This window comes from Phaseolus vulgaris, chromosome 7 (assembly GCF_000499845.2).
Source record: "Phaseolus vulgaris cultivar G19833 chromosome 7, P. vulgaris v2.0, whole genome shotgun sequence".
NCBI lineage: Eukaryota > Viridiplantae > Streptophyta > Magnoliopsida > Fabales > Fabaceae > Phaseolus > Phaseolus vulgaris.
This window is the reverse complement of record NC_023753.2, coordinates 23,434,141-23,446,278: the sequence shown is the minus strand read 5'-3', so window position 1 is coordinate 23,446,278 and position 12,138 is coordinate 23,434,141.

The following is a 12,138-nucleotide window of genomic DNA, read 5'->3' as shown; positions in this document are numbered from 1 at the left end:
TGTAATAAAAAATAATTTTTTGTTAAATTCAAATAAATTTATTAAATATATTAAAATTTATGAAAATAATATTTATTATTATATATTTGTTATTTTATATAATTATATATGTTTTGTTGATATTATCATTTTATTTTATTACTTTTATTATTTATAATTATATGTTGTTATTAATAGTATAATTAAATATATTTGAAATTATTAAATAAATTTATCTAATATTTAAATTTGTATATTGTATATTGTATGTATATAACTATATTAATAATTATAATAGTAATAAAATAAATAATATTATTAATATTTTGAGTAATTATATATTTTAAAAATAATGTACAATTTAAACATACTAGCATTATAAAATTCACATATTTTCATAAATATTATGAAATATTGACTAACAACATGAAAAAAACTATATTTTATTTTTTAAGTATAATTTTTTATTTCAATTTGTATCTAATAAAATAAAGAAAATAAAATAACAACTTTCGCTTATCATTAATAAACATTAGATGAATATGAAATAGTTGGTGATTACAATAAATGAAGTCAATAAATTAGAATCCTAAATGATGTTGTGTCAAGGGAATTTTAAAAAACTATAAACATAATAATGTTCAATCATGCATTAAATTTAACTAACAATCAAAATAAGTTCAACATAAAAAATAATAATAACACAATAAAAGTACAATTAATGTTCTTCATTGAGTTGAAGCTAGTGAAGTGTATCTTCGATTTGGTCCAAACGTGTGTGGATAGTGTTGATATTTTCATGTATATTTTGAATCCCCCCCCCCCCCCCAAATTTGTGTTAACATCGTCGAATCATGGGGGATTTCGGGTTGAGGATGACCTACTGCAACATGTTCTTTAGGCAATGGAATGTCTTCGTGTTCTTGTTCATGTTCGTCATTAGGCCTTCCAAGTTGCCACACACCATTTACCTCAAAGATATTCATTTTCTTCATGGTTTTTTCCCCGAAGAAGTTATTCCATCCTAACGTGATTGATGACTCTCCCATCAAGTTTATGTCATATAGTAACATGAGGTGTGTGATTAAACAACTATATGGAAGAAACATATCATTGTCACGACATTTTATCATATGTTGCATGATATAATGAAGTCAATTAATCATTACATTATTTTTTAGGCACCATAACATGAAAACATCTTCATGAACCAACTGCGAGAAGTTGCTCCCTCGAGGACACAACATGTGCACCCATATGTAATGAAGTAGTCTGTCATTCATGGTCAAACTACCTACGTTTCTTATATTTTGATCGTGCACCTTTTCTCTTGTCATGGTTAATAGGGCTTGTTGACGATCAAAATGTATGCTCTCAGGGATGGTACCTGGGGTTAACAAGAGACCATCATATTTCAGATTCGCCACGTTCATCCAATCCCTATGTCTAATTATTATCTTGTGGGTGTCGATCTGAGTAGCAAGGTAACCCTGTGACATTATATGGAGATTTGAATAAAAAAAACCCTAACATATCCTCATAATATTGTAGTGTTATACTAAGAAAGTGTTGCAATCCTTGGAAGTTCAAATATTCTTGAAACTGAAAATCAGATGTGGCAAAAAATGGGAAATCTAAGACTTTTGGAGGTATGACTGATCTTCCATGAAAATTTTCCTCAAATGCAACCATCTGACGTTTCGTTTGGAAATACCGAGAATAATCTAAAACACCCTCCCTCCTTTGTAGTGGGATCATAGGAACTTCATCATCATTTCATCCGGTTTTACCCTTACCCTGAGACATTTTTTGCCTCTTCGTGGATGAAGATGCCATCGATAGAGAAATTAAAACCTATGATGAAAATGTTACAAAACAATGACAAAATAATTGTATATTAGAAAATGTCCTCACACATAAATTTCAAATGAAAAACCGTTTAACAATAATAATATTATAGTCTTATACTAAGAAAGTGTTGCAATCCTTGGAAGTTCAAATATTCTTGAAACTGAAAAATCAAATGTGACAAAAAATGGGAAATCTAAGACTTTTGGAGGTATGACTGCTCTTCCATTAAAATTTTCCTCAAATACAACCATCTGACGTTTCGTTTGGAAATACCGGGAATAATCTAAAACACCCTCCCTCCTTTGTAGTGGGATCATAGGAACTTCATCATCATTTCATCCGTTTTTACCCTTACCCTGAGGCATTTTTTGCCTCTTCGTGGATGAAGATGCCATCGATAGAGAAATTAAAACCTATGATGAAAATGTTACAAAACAATGACAAAATAATTGTATATTAGAAAATGTCCACACACATAAATTTCAAATGAAAAACCGTTTAACAATAATAATATTAGAAGTCAAATAAGAAGTACAATGTTTGTCTTGAATTAAAAGTACATGCAATTAAATTACAAATTGAACAACATAAAAATACAATTATTAAGATTAAAAAAGTAAACATATAAAAAAATTAAACAGTATCTTATAAATGAAAAAGATATAAAAACATAATATATATATATATACAAATTAAAAACAATAAAACATAGAATGAAAAACTAAACAACAAACACAAAATAATAAAAAATATAAAAACAGTAAAAATTTATAATAAATAAATATAAATAAATTTATAAAAAATAATAAAAATAAACACATCAACAAATGTAAATGTATTTATAACAATTTAAAATAGTATGACTAAAATTAAAAATAATAAATACATAAAAAACACATAAAACGTATTAACAAAAAATGTAAAAACATTAGACACATAATAATGTAAAAAATAAAAACAAATACAAATATTAAAGTTATAAAATAAAAACTAAACAGAAAAAGCATAATAATAAAAACTGTAAAACCAACATGATCCTGCCTGTTGACCAGAACGTTGAAGCTTGCCTCGTCAAACTTGGATTGGCGTGTGCGCCGCGTCAACCTCCGTCCTTCGTCACGATCCACCTCAAGAACCTGCAAAAGAACAGAGCGGCGCCGCTGCGGCCGATCGCACTCCAACGCCCAAGTCAGTGACCGAACCACCAAATACTAAGAGTAACACTCAAGAACTCTCAAGGAACCGTGAACCAGTTCTCTCTCAGTATACTCAAGAAACTCGCAAGCGTAAAGAAGACAATCTGAACGTGCGTACCTCAGAAGTTTGTTGGGAAACCCTTATATACCTGGGCACTTTCTCTCTCCTGGCAGTTACACACCTGGACACGTGGCTCGCATCCAGCCGTACACGTGCCATCATCTGGAGCCTCCTTGACTTGGGCGCTGCTTCTGACTCTCCTTTGGCTAAGTTACTTATGCATGATACTACTCAGTGCATAGCTGTTCTGGAGTGCGATCTCTACTGGAATGGCGAGCTAGGGTGCCTTCGTACACACCTTCCCTCTGGTCTCGCCGACCGCCTTCATAATCTGCACCACCTTCATCTTTGGCGATGTGCGATCACTTGGTCGCCTGGTTTACATCTGGCGACTTCATCTTTAACCCGGTGACCGCCGGTTCTGGTGCGCTGGAGATCGGAGTACGCCAACTTAATAACTGGCAACTTCAAGAGCCCCCGACTTCCTTCCCTTCTGCCAACCTGGCGTCTCGTCAACATGCCTATACCGTAGCTTGATGCCACGTCATCACTCCCGACTACCAGGGCGGTACACAACACATAATGAAATAATGAAGAAAAGTAAATACATTTAGAAAAATAAAAGCTGTAAACAATAAACATATATAAAAGAATATAATTACATTTATTAAATATAAAAAACAGTAAACATAATAAAAAAAATAGTAACTGCACTTAATAAAAAAAATTCTAAATAGAAAAAAAAATTAAAAACTTACGTGAAGGATGAAGGTACTGGAGAAGAAGAAGAACAAACTGGAAAACAAGAAGAATAAACTGGAGAACAAGAAGAAGAAAGCATGTGATGAACAAAACCAAACCACTGCTCCAAGATCCAATTTGAAAAAAAAAAACAGAATCAATTCCAACACTTTTCTCACACAGGGAGAATTGATTCTCCTTCTACCTTTAAAAGGCGTAGAATTGATTCTCATTTTACCTTTAAAAACAACGAAATCGATTCTCCTCCTACCTTTAAAAGCCACAAAATCGATTCTCTCCTACCTTTAAAAGTCACATAATTGATTCTTCACCATTTGGAAAAACCGAAAATCGATTATGCGCCATTTGAAAAAATCGATTCTACACCATTTGGAAAAATTGAAAATCGATTCTGCACTTCCAAAATTCGGAAAATCAATTATGCTTCTTCAAAACAACCACCACAATCATTTTAAATAATTTTGAATCTATATTGTTGTTAAAAAAAATGAAAACAAACCACTTAGTTCGTTCCGCAAACCACCTTTCTGGTTCCTCAAAGCATAAACTCTCTCGTTCGTTTTGTTTTGGGCAGAGGAGCGGAGCAAGCCACAGGGTATCACAAGCTAATTTTATTTATAGAAAAAGTTCAGGGTTCACGGGTATAAATTTTTTGGTCAAGATTCTTCTGCACCCACCATTGTAAAGAAGAAAAGAAAACTCACAGAACTGTTGCACCAGACACTATAATAAAGAAGAAGGAAACTGAAAACTCATTGATGCCCACATTGTTTAATATTAGAATTGATGAAAGGGTAGCAACGTATATGTCTATTTGTGCCTTTACAATCAACGCAAATCTTCTCAATTTTGCAAGAAGTAAAAACTACTAAGCTCGCTCGCTCATCCGCACCCACACCCTCACATACTCTGATCCAAACAAAAGTTCTTCCCTCTTACCCCTTCCTCCTCCGTTGTCACACCTAGAAGCAAACAGGGTGTAAAATTTCAAAGGGCAACGATTATTTGACAACTACTAAATGGTTGCGCCAAAATACATTGTGGGTTTAGTTGTTAAGGTGGCAAATTTTAAAAATTTAAGGTTGAAACATAGGTTTTGCGAAATGATAATGAAAGAGAGGTGCGTCAAAGTGCGATTTTGAAAGGATTTAGAGTTGTAGTGAGATTTCAGTGACGACTGCAATTTTCAATTTTGATTAGGAGTTCGAATTGGAGTGTGAGTGTGAATCAATTTTTCGCTTCGATTTTGAGGTTAATTTTGTTTCATTGCATTTATTTTTGGATATCAAGGTTTTTGGTTTTTTATTTCCGTTTTGGGTTTTGAGTTTAAGAGTTATTTAGGGTTCTAATTGGATTTTGATTTTAGGGGTTATTTAATGTTTCATTTTGGGAATTGATTTTAGGGGTTATGTTAATTTCCGTTTTGGATTTCGATTTTAGGGGTTATTTAGGGTTCCTTTTGGGTTTTGATTTAGGGGTTAAGTATGATTTCATTTTGGGTTTTGATTTTAGGAGTTATTTAGGTTCCGTTTTGGGTTTTGATTTTAGGAATTATGTAGGTTCCGTTTTGGGTTTTGATTTTAGGGGTTATTTAGGATTTTTTTGCCATTCTAGAATTGTGTTATTAACATCACATTCCCTTTCATATATGCATTCAAATTCTTTTATGCTCTAACCATTCTGTACTGCTTTTCAATTATGAATTTGAAATCAGTGTTTGAATATTTGATTACATTTGTTGCTTCTATTTTCATTTTAGATTGTTGTAAATTCAATTGTAATTGCATTCAATATTAGTTTGCATTCAAATTCTTGTATTTATCTCTTATGTATACCATAAGATAGTTAATTCCATATAAAGAGCCAATCCATATCCGTGTTCACTATTATTGCATGCTGGTTTTGTGTAACTAACGTCTTTTTTCCTTCCAATATTTCTTATAATAACACTTTAACAATCCTTTTTTTTGTATAAACTCTGTATATAATGTGATGCATGTTCAATGGCTTATGGAAATTGAAAACTTTAAATTGTAAGTGGAAAATATAAATAGTGGGCTTTGGTTGCTTGTACATATGTTCAAATTCAGTCCTTCATCTTGCAGTATTTTTGAATCCTAAAGTAGTTAAGGAGTCACCACAATTGAAGCTTAATCCAAAGAAATTCATGTGCTCTTGGTTCTTATTTTCCATCAATTTGTTGAAAAGGTCTTATCTTATTATCATTTGCATTCCTCACCATTTTGAACTTTTTGTTCCATAATTCCCCATTGAAGAGAAATGTTGTTGTTAATTTGAGTATCTTATTGAGAATTGTTGTCGTGGATTTCAAGTCGGCAATTTCAATTTTTTGGTGTTGCATCATTTTTTAGTTTTGTTTCGTTCATGTGTGGGGTGGTGTAGTGTATGAGGTGTGTGTAAAGGTCAAGTTCTGTAATGTGAATGTTAATGTAGTCAATTAGTCACACTGACATTAAGTGGTGACCTATGTGGGAATAGGTGATGACTTGCCATCAGGTTTTTGCATAGTTAATTAATTTTAGAAAATTGTAATATGTGGTGTTGTGTGTTTGGTGTTGCATGTGATGTGTGTGATGTGTGTGAAGTCATCACAATGGACAACAACAATGTACATTTAGTTAATAGGAGTGTGAATGTGGTCAGTCACAGTAATTGGCGACATGTGTTAGGAGTAAGTGGTAACCTGGTATGAACTTTATTCACAGTTAAGTAATTTTAAAAATTGAGTTGTCTTTTTGTTGGGTGGGGTGATGCAGTGCATGTGGTGTTGTAAAGTGAAACCAATAAAGGACATGATGGTTAAATTTTGTATGGTCTTTATTAACTTTTTTATTGTATTTTGATGGGGCACTATTTATTTTGATTTTTGTAGAATTGAATTGTGGTATTCATGGTTTTGAATTGATTAATTAATTACTTGTTCAAGACATAATGTCAAGTAGCGGACGTTCAGATGAGGACGTTGTTATGATTGATCCTGACCTTGAGCCTAAGTCTAAGCTTTGATTGAAATCATGATTTTTTATGAAAGTAGACATGATGATATATTTGTTTTTTCGTAATTTTATATATTAAAGTGTATTTGTATTTGATATGCAGGTCTTTAGGCATAATTGGAGGGCAAAGTGTTTGGGTCTTGTGAACAGACACTTAAGTTTGGAACAAAAGTCTTATATCCACTCCACCTTATTTGGATGGCTTATGTTTTTGCGTGAGGAGATAAAATTGAGTTGTGGACTTTTAAGTAACTTATGTAGTGCAATTTAGTATGAATTTGTGTCGTTCATTTTGTTCGATGTGTGTTTGGGTCTAGGTCTAAGAGTTGTGGGTACAAAAATTTATTTGAGGAAAACAAGAACTATATCTCGCATTAGGAGTTCTTTTGAAGAAGCTGATGTAACTGTGGAAATGATTTATTCTGAAATTTTGAAGCGTGACAATGATATTTGCTTAGAGGACTTTTGTAAGTTGTACATCCTGTTAGGATTGTCAGAGTTTTTATTGCCTACTAGAATGGGTTTAGTTCATCATGGGTTGTTTACCATTGTTGATGATTTAGAGAAACTGGGTACGTATAATTGAGGGGTTTAGTGTATGAGATTTTGGTTGATAGTTTGTGTTCGGTTTCAAATTGGATGACCGAGGAAAGTATGTCGTCTATCCATGTGGATGGTTGTGTTTACCTGTTGCAGGTAATATGAAATATTTATGTTATTGGTAGCTATTTGTAATAATTTTGCATGTGTTTGAGTTCATAATAAATGATTTTTTTTAATTCATTTTTCATATATGGGCGATGAAGCATTTGTTTTCTTACAAGCGCCACACATCTAGGAGTGGAAATAAATATCCCCGTATCATTCATTGGATGGATGTTAGAGTTGGTGACCATAAACTTTGACGTGGTATGCGTAAGAATATGGTATGTCATGTTTATTGGAATTGTATTACATTAATGTTGTTGTGAATATTGATAATTAAGTTTCGAATTATTTATATCAACAAACATGTTGTTGTTGAGTTATGTGTTTCAAATGAAGAACTTTCCAGTGAATTGGTTCAAGAAGCGTTTCATGAATTTGGTTGTGGAATTCAGAAGGGGAAGCAAGAAAGGATGAAGTTCATACAATCACAGTGAAAGTTGTTGAACTCATGTGCATATGTAAGGAGCAGGCGACATTAATCATGATTTTGGAGAAAGAGGTGAAGGACATACTTGACTTAATTGCAAGGAGAAATTAAGTTCCGGACAATACTCCTTCCCAAATACTTGAAGTTCAACCTCTTTCAGTGGATCACACAGACTTCAAAAAGCGAGAAAGTAGTGATGAAGATGTAGTTGAAGATAAAGATGTACCTGAAGACAAAGACTTACATGGAGATGAAGATCGTGGAAATGAAGAACCCAACATGTTTTCTAAAATGAAACATAAACCTATAAAATGTTTCAAGATTGTTGTTATGAGAACACCTTGGACAACATATTCAAGGAAGAAGTGCAAAAGCAAAAAATCTGATGCTTAAGTAGTTAGTTAATTGATATGTTTTTAGGTATTTACAAAGGATGTTTACATGGAAATGGTTTACAATGTTATGAAATTTATGGATCACTGGTGCACACAAGTAATGGTTCATTGAGGAGTGAATATGAGTTAAGGGCATTTAACGTGAGGTGAGGTGCACTTAATGTAATAAGTGTACCTAAAAAGGTACATAAAAAATAACCTTTTTAACCTATAAAGGTGGAAGTAAGAAGTAGCAGCAAATACAAATCTGCAAGTGGTAGGTGGGCTCCACAAATGCTTCTCCTTCCCCTTGTTGGACTTCATCAAAAGGACACCTTTGTCCCCATATAAAACATAAAAAATTGTTAGGCTTCATCAAAATGACACCTTCGTTCGTTTTGCATTGTAATACTTTTGAAAGTATAACACATTGACACCTCCATCTTTCATTGATTTCCATCCTCCTTCTTCACCCTATTTACTACACATTAAAGGTTGCACACCCATTCTACCGTTAAAGGTATTGTTGCATTGATTACGATTTCATTGTTGGGTGAAAGGGCATTTAATTTTTCTTCTTCCATTCCATTCACTTACATCTTCACTAGATGCTGCATTTAATTTTTTTCTTCCATTCTCATCCATATTTAATTGTGGTAATGGTGTCACTCTCACGCATTTAACCGTATTAGGTTGGACAACAAGGATTTTCTGATTCTGTTCATGCACATATACACATAAAAATGAAGAAATGTAGTGTTATGTGGATTATTGCCCTTCCTTAATGTCATTTAATGTTATTTGAAGAAATTTAGTTTTGCCAGCATTATTATCCTTCTTGAATGTCATGTAAACTTATATGAAGAAATACTTTTTTCTCTGCATTATTGTCATTCCTTAATGTAATTTAACCTAACCATAGCATGCACAACCTTTTATAGTACATAGGTCTAAGATGATGGAAATTTTTTCACTTGATGACATTCCCTTGTTTGAAGAATCTCAGCATTCGAACCGTTTAAATGTTGATGACTCCATTCCAAATACAGTTGATGAATCAGATTCCCTTTTAAATGTTGATGACTTAGTTCCAAATACAGTCGATGAATCTGTTTCTACAGTTGAAATGTGTTTTGACACTACAAATGGCGTAAAAGTTTTTACCGACAATATACCATTAAAAAGGGTTTTGTCATTAGAACACGAAGTTCAAAGAAAGCACATGAGAAGGAATTGAAGTACTTTATGTTGGTATGTGCAAGAGTAGGAAAATACATGTCGGCGATTCCATCCGAAATGAACATGAAACCAACTCAGTCCGTTGAATGTCCAACTCGTATAACTGTTCGCATAAAAGAAGACAAGTGATATATTATCTCCATGCACAACGAACACTCACATGATATGAGCCCCACGAAGTCTAGATTGTCACCACTTATACACACTAAGGTCACCACTTACACTACAAGGTCTACGATGACCACCATTACATTGTTTCACTCACCCAATTCACATTCATATGCTTCACCTAGGTGACTTAACACACATCATGCTGTGTCAATGCTTGATTCCCAATAACCAAGATGAAACACATGATCATGCAGAAACCTTGTAATGGGTCACCACTTACACTACAAGGTCTCTGATGACCACCACTGCATGGTTTCACTCACCCAATTCACATTCATATGCTCCACCTAGGTGCCTTAAGACACATCATGCACTGCCAACACTTGGTTCCCATTAACCAAGATGAAACACATGACCATGAGAAACCTTGTCATGGGTCACCACTTATAGAGACTTAGGTCACTACTTACACTACAAGGTCTCGGATGACCACCACTACATTATTTCACTCACCCAATTCACATTTATATGCTCCACCTAGGTTCCTTGACACACATCATGCACTGCCAACTCTAAAATCCAATAACCAAAATGAAACACATGACCTTGTAGAAACCTTGTCATGGGTCACCACTTACCTCTATGTCCAACACTACCAATAAATGTTTTCACTAAAAAAAACAACACTCAATATCAGTGAATATATTAACATACAACTTCACAATCATGTGGTCCAATGACACATTTCTGCCTAAAATATGATATATAACAATACTACATTATGCACAATGCAAACCTACTTACACAAAAAGGAAAATTGAAATTTCTTGCATTCCATTCAAATGACCCACGAATTAAATAACTTATATCAAACTCAAATTACTTTCATTCATCCAACAAATGTATATATTGTTCACATGTCCTCATAATAAGTCACACAATTTTGTAAATAAAAACCAAACTGTAAAATTACAACAAAAAAAACATCATCATGATCAACGATAATTAAGTTTTAGATCTTTCAACATAGCTTCTCGTTGAACATTACGATCATCCAACACCCAAGAGCAAAACATTTCCTAACGAAAGCGTTGGAGGTCATTCTAAATTATATATGATGGAATCAGTTTCCAATTACCAAACTCCAAATTAAAGATGTAAATTGATGAAAATAACTATTACTATGGTGTAATCAGGAAAGTTGTTCCCATCCAATTTATGTGAACCATCCCACAACTCCATATATTTGACAATTAAAATGCCACAGTCAAAACTGCATATAACAAATCAATTATTAACTAAACAACAATTCAAAATATTAAGTAAACACCAATTAAAAAATTCATATAAAATCAGAATAAATAACTATTACTTGCAATACTACCATGTTTGGTTGTAGGGGAACCTTTTCTTTTATCAATGTAATTTGAGGACCACTCTTTTCATAAAATTCGTCAAGAATTTCATAAAGGTGTTGGAGTCGATCAACCTACAAGATGCAATTTAACAAGAATGATAAAAAAATCCAAATTAAATTAATTCATTCACTATTCAAGAACATGCAACTATTTACCATTGTTTTTGCTGATAAAAAAAATTACCATTGTTTTATCAATTTTCTTATGACCTTCAATTCTATGACCAATGGAGTCCAACACATGCAATTGCCTCGTCCCACAATATAATGTGTACACCCATCAGTGGTCATTGAACACTGTTGGCACAAAAACCTACAAAATAGTGCCAAATTTTAAATTGACAGTGAACATCAACATTCTAAACAACACCAACATTCTAAACAACACCAATCAGAACTGGTCCAGGATATTTGTCCTCCTTTCACGTTCATCTCTTCAATTACACGAGTCTGCAACAACCAAGTCTATTATTACTATTACCAAAAACTTCAAACAAATAACAATAAATTTAAATGCACACTAACTGCAAAAAAGGGATTGAATGAAAACTATTTCACCACTCCAAAAAATTTCAATTTCATTCAGACTTAACAACCCGGTTACAAATAACATAATTTACAACCACATTCAACATAAATAAGTAAATAATATAACTAGATACGACAAACACAACGATATGTAAATTTCTACCATGTTCTACAATGATATAACTACAAGTTTCTCGCACACTACCGCAACCTTTCACACTCTGGTCGTAAGCCCTTCGCACACCACCGCAACCTAAACCCTAAACAGCTGCAACCTCTTCGCACTCCACCCCCCATCGCCTTTCGCAATGTTCACTCCAACCACTCTTTCTCGTTGTTCCTCTCTTCCAAACAATAGGAAAGATTCTACCACGAACATGGGATTTGAATAGCGCTTTTGGAAATTAAAATTCCCCTTTGCCTTCCTCATTTTACAAAAATGCCCCTGTTACGTAATCGACCCAACCA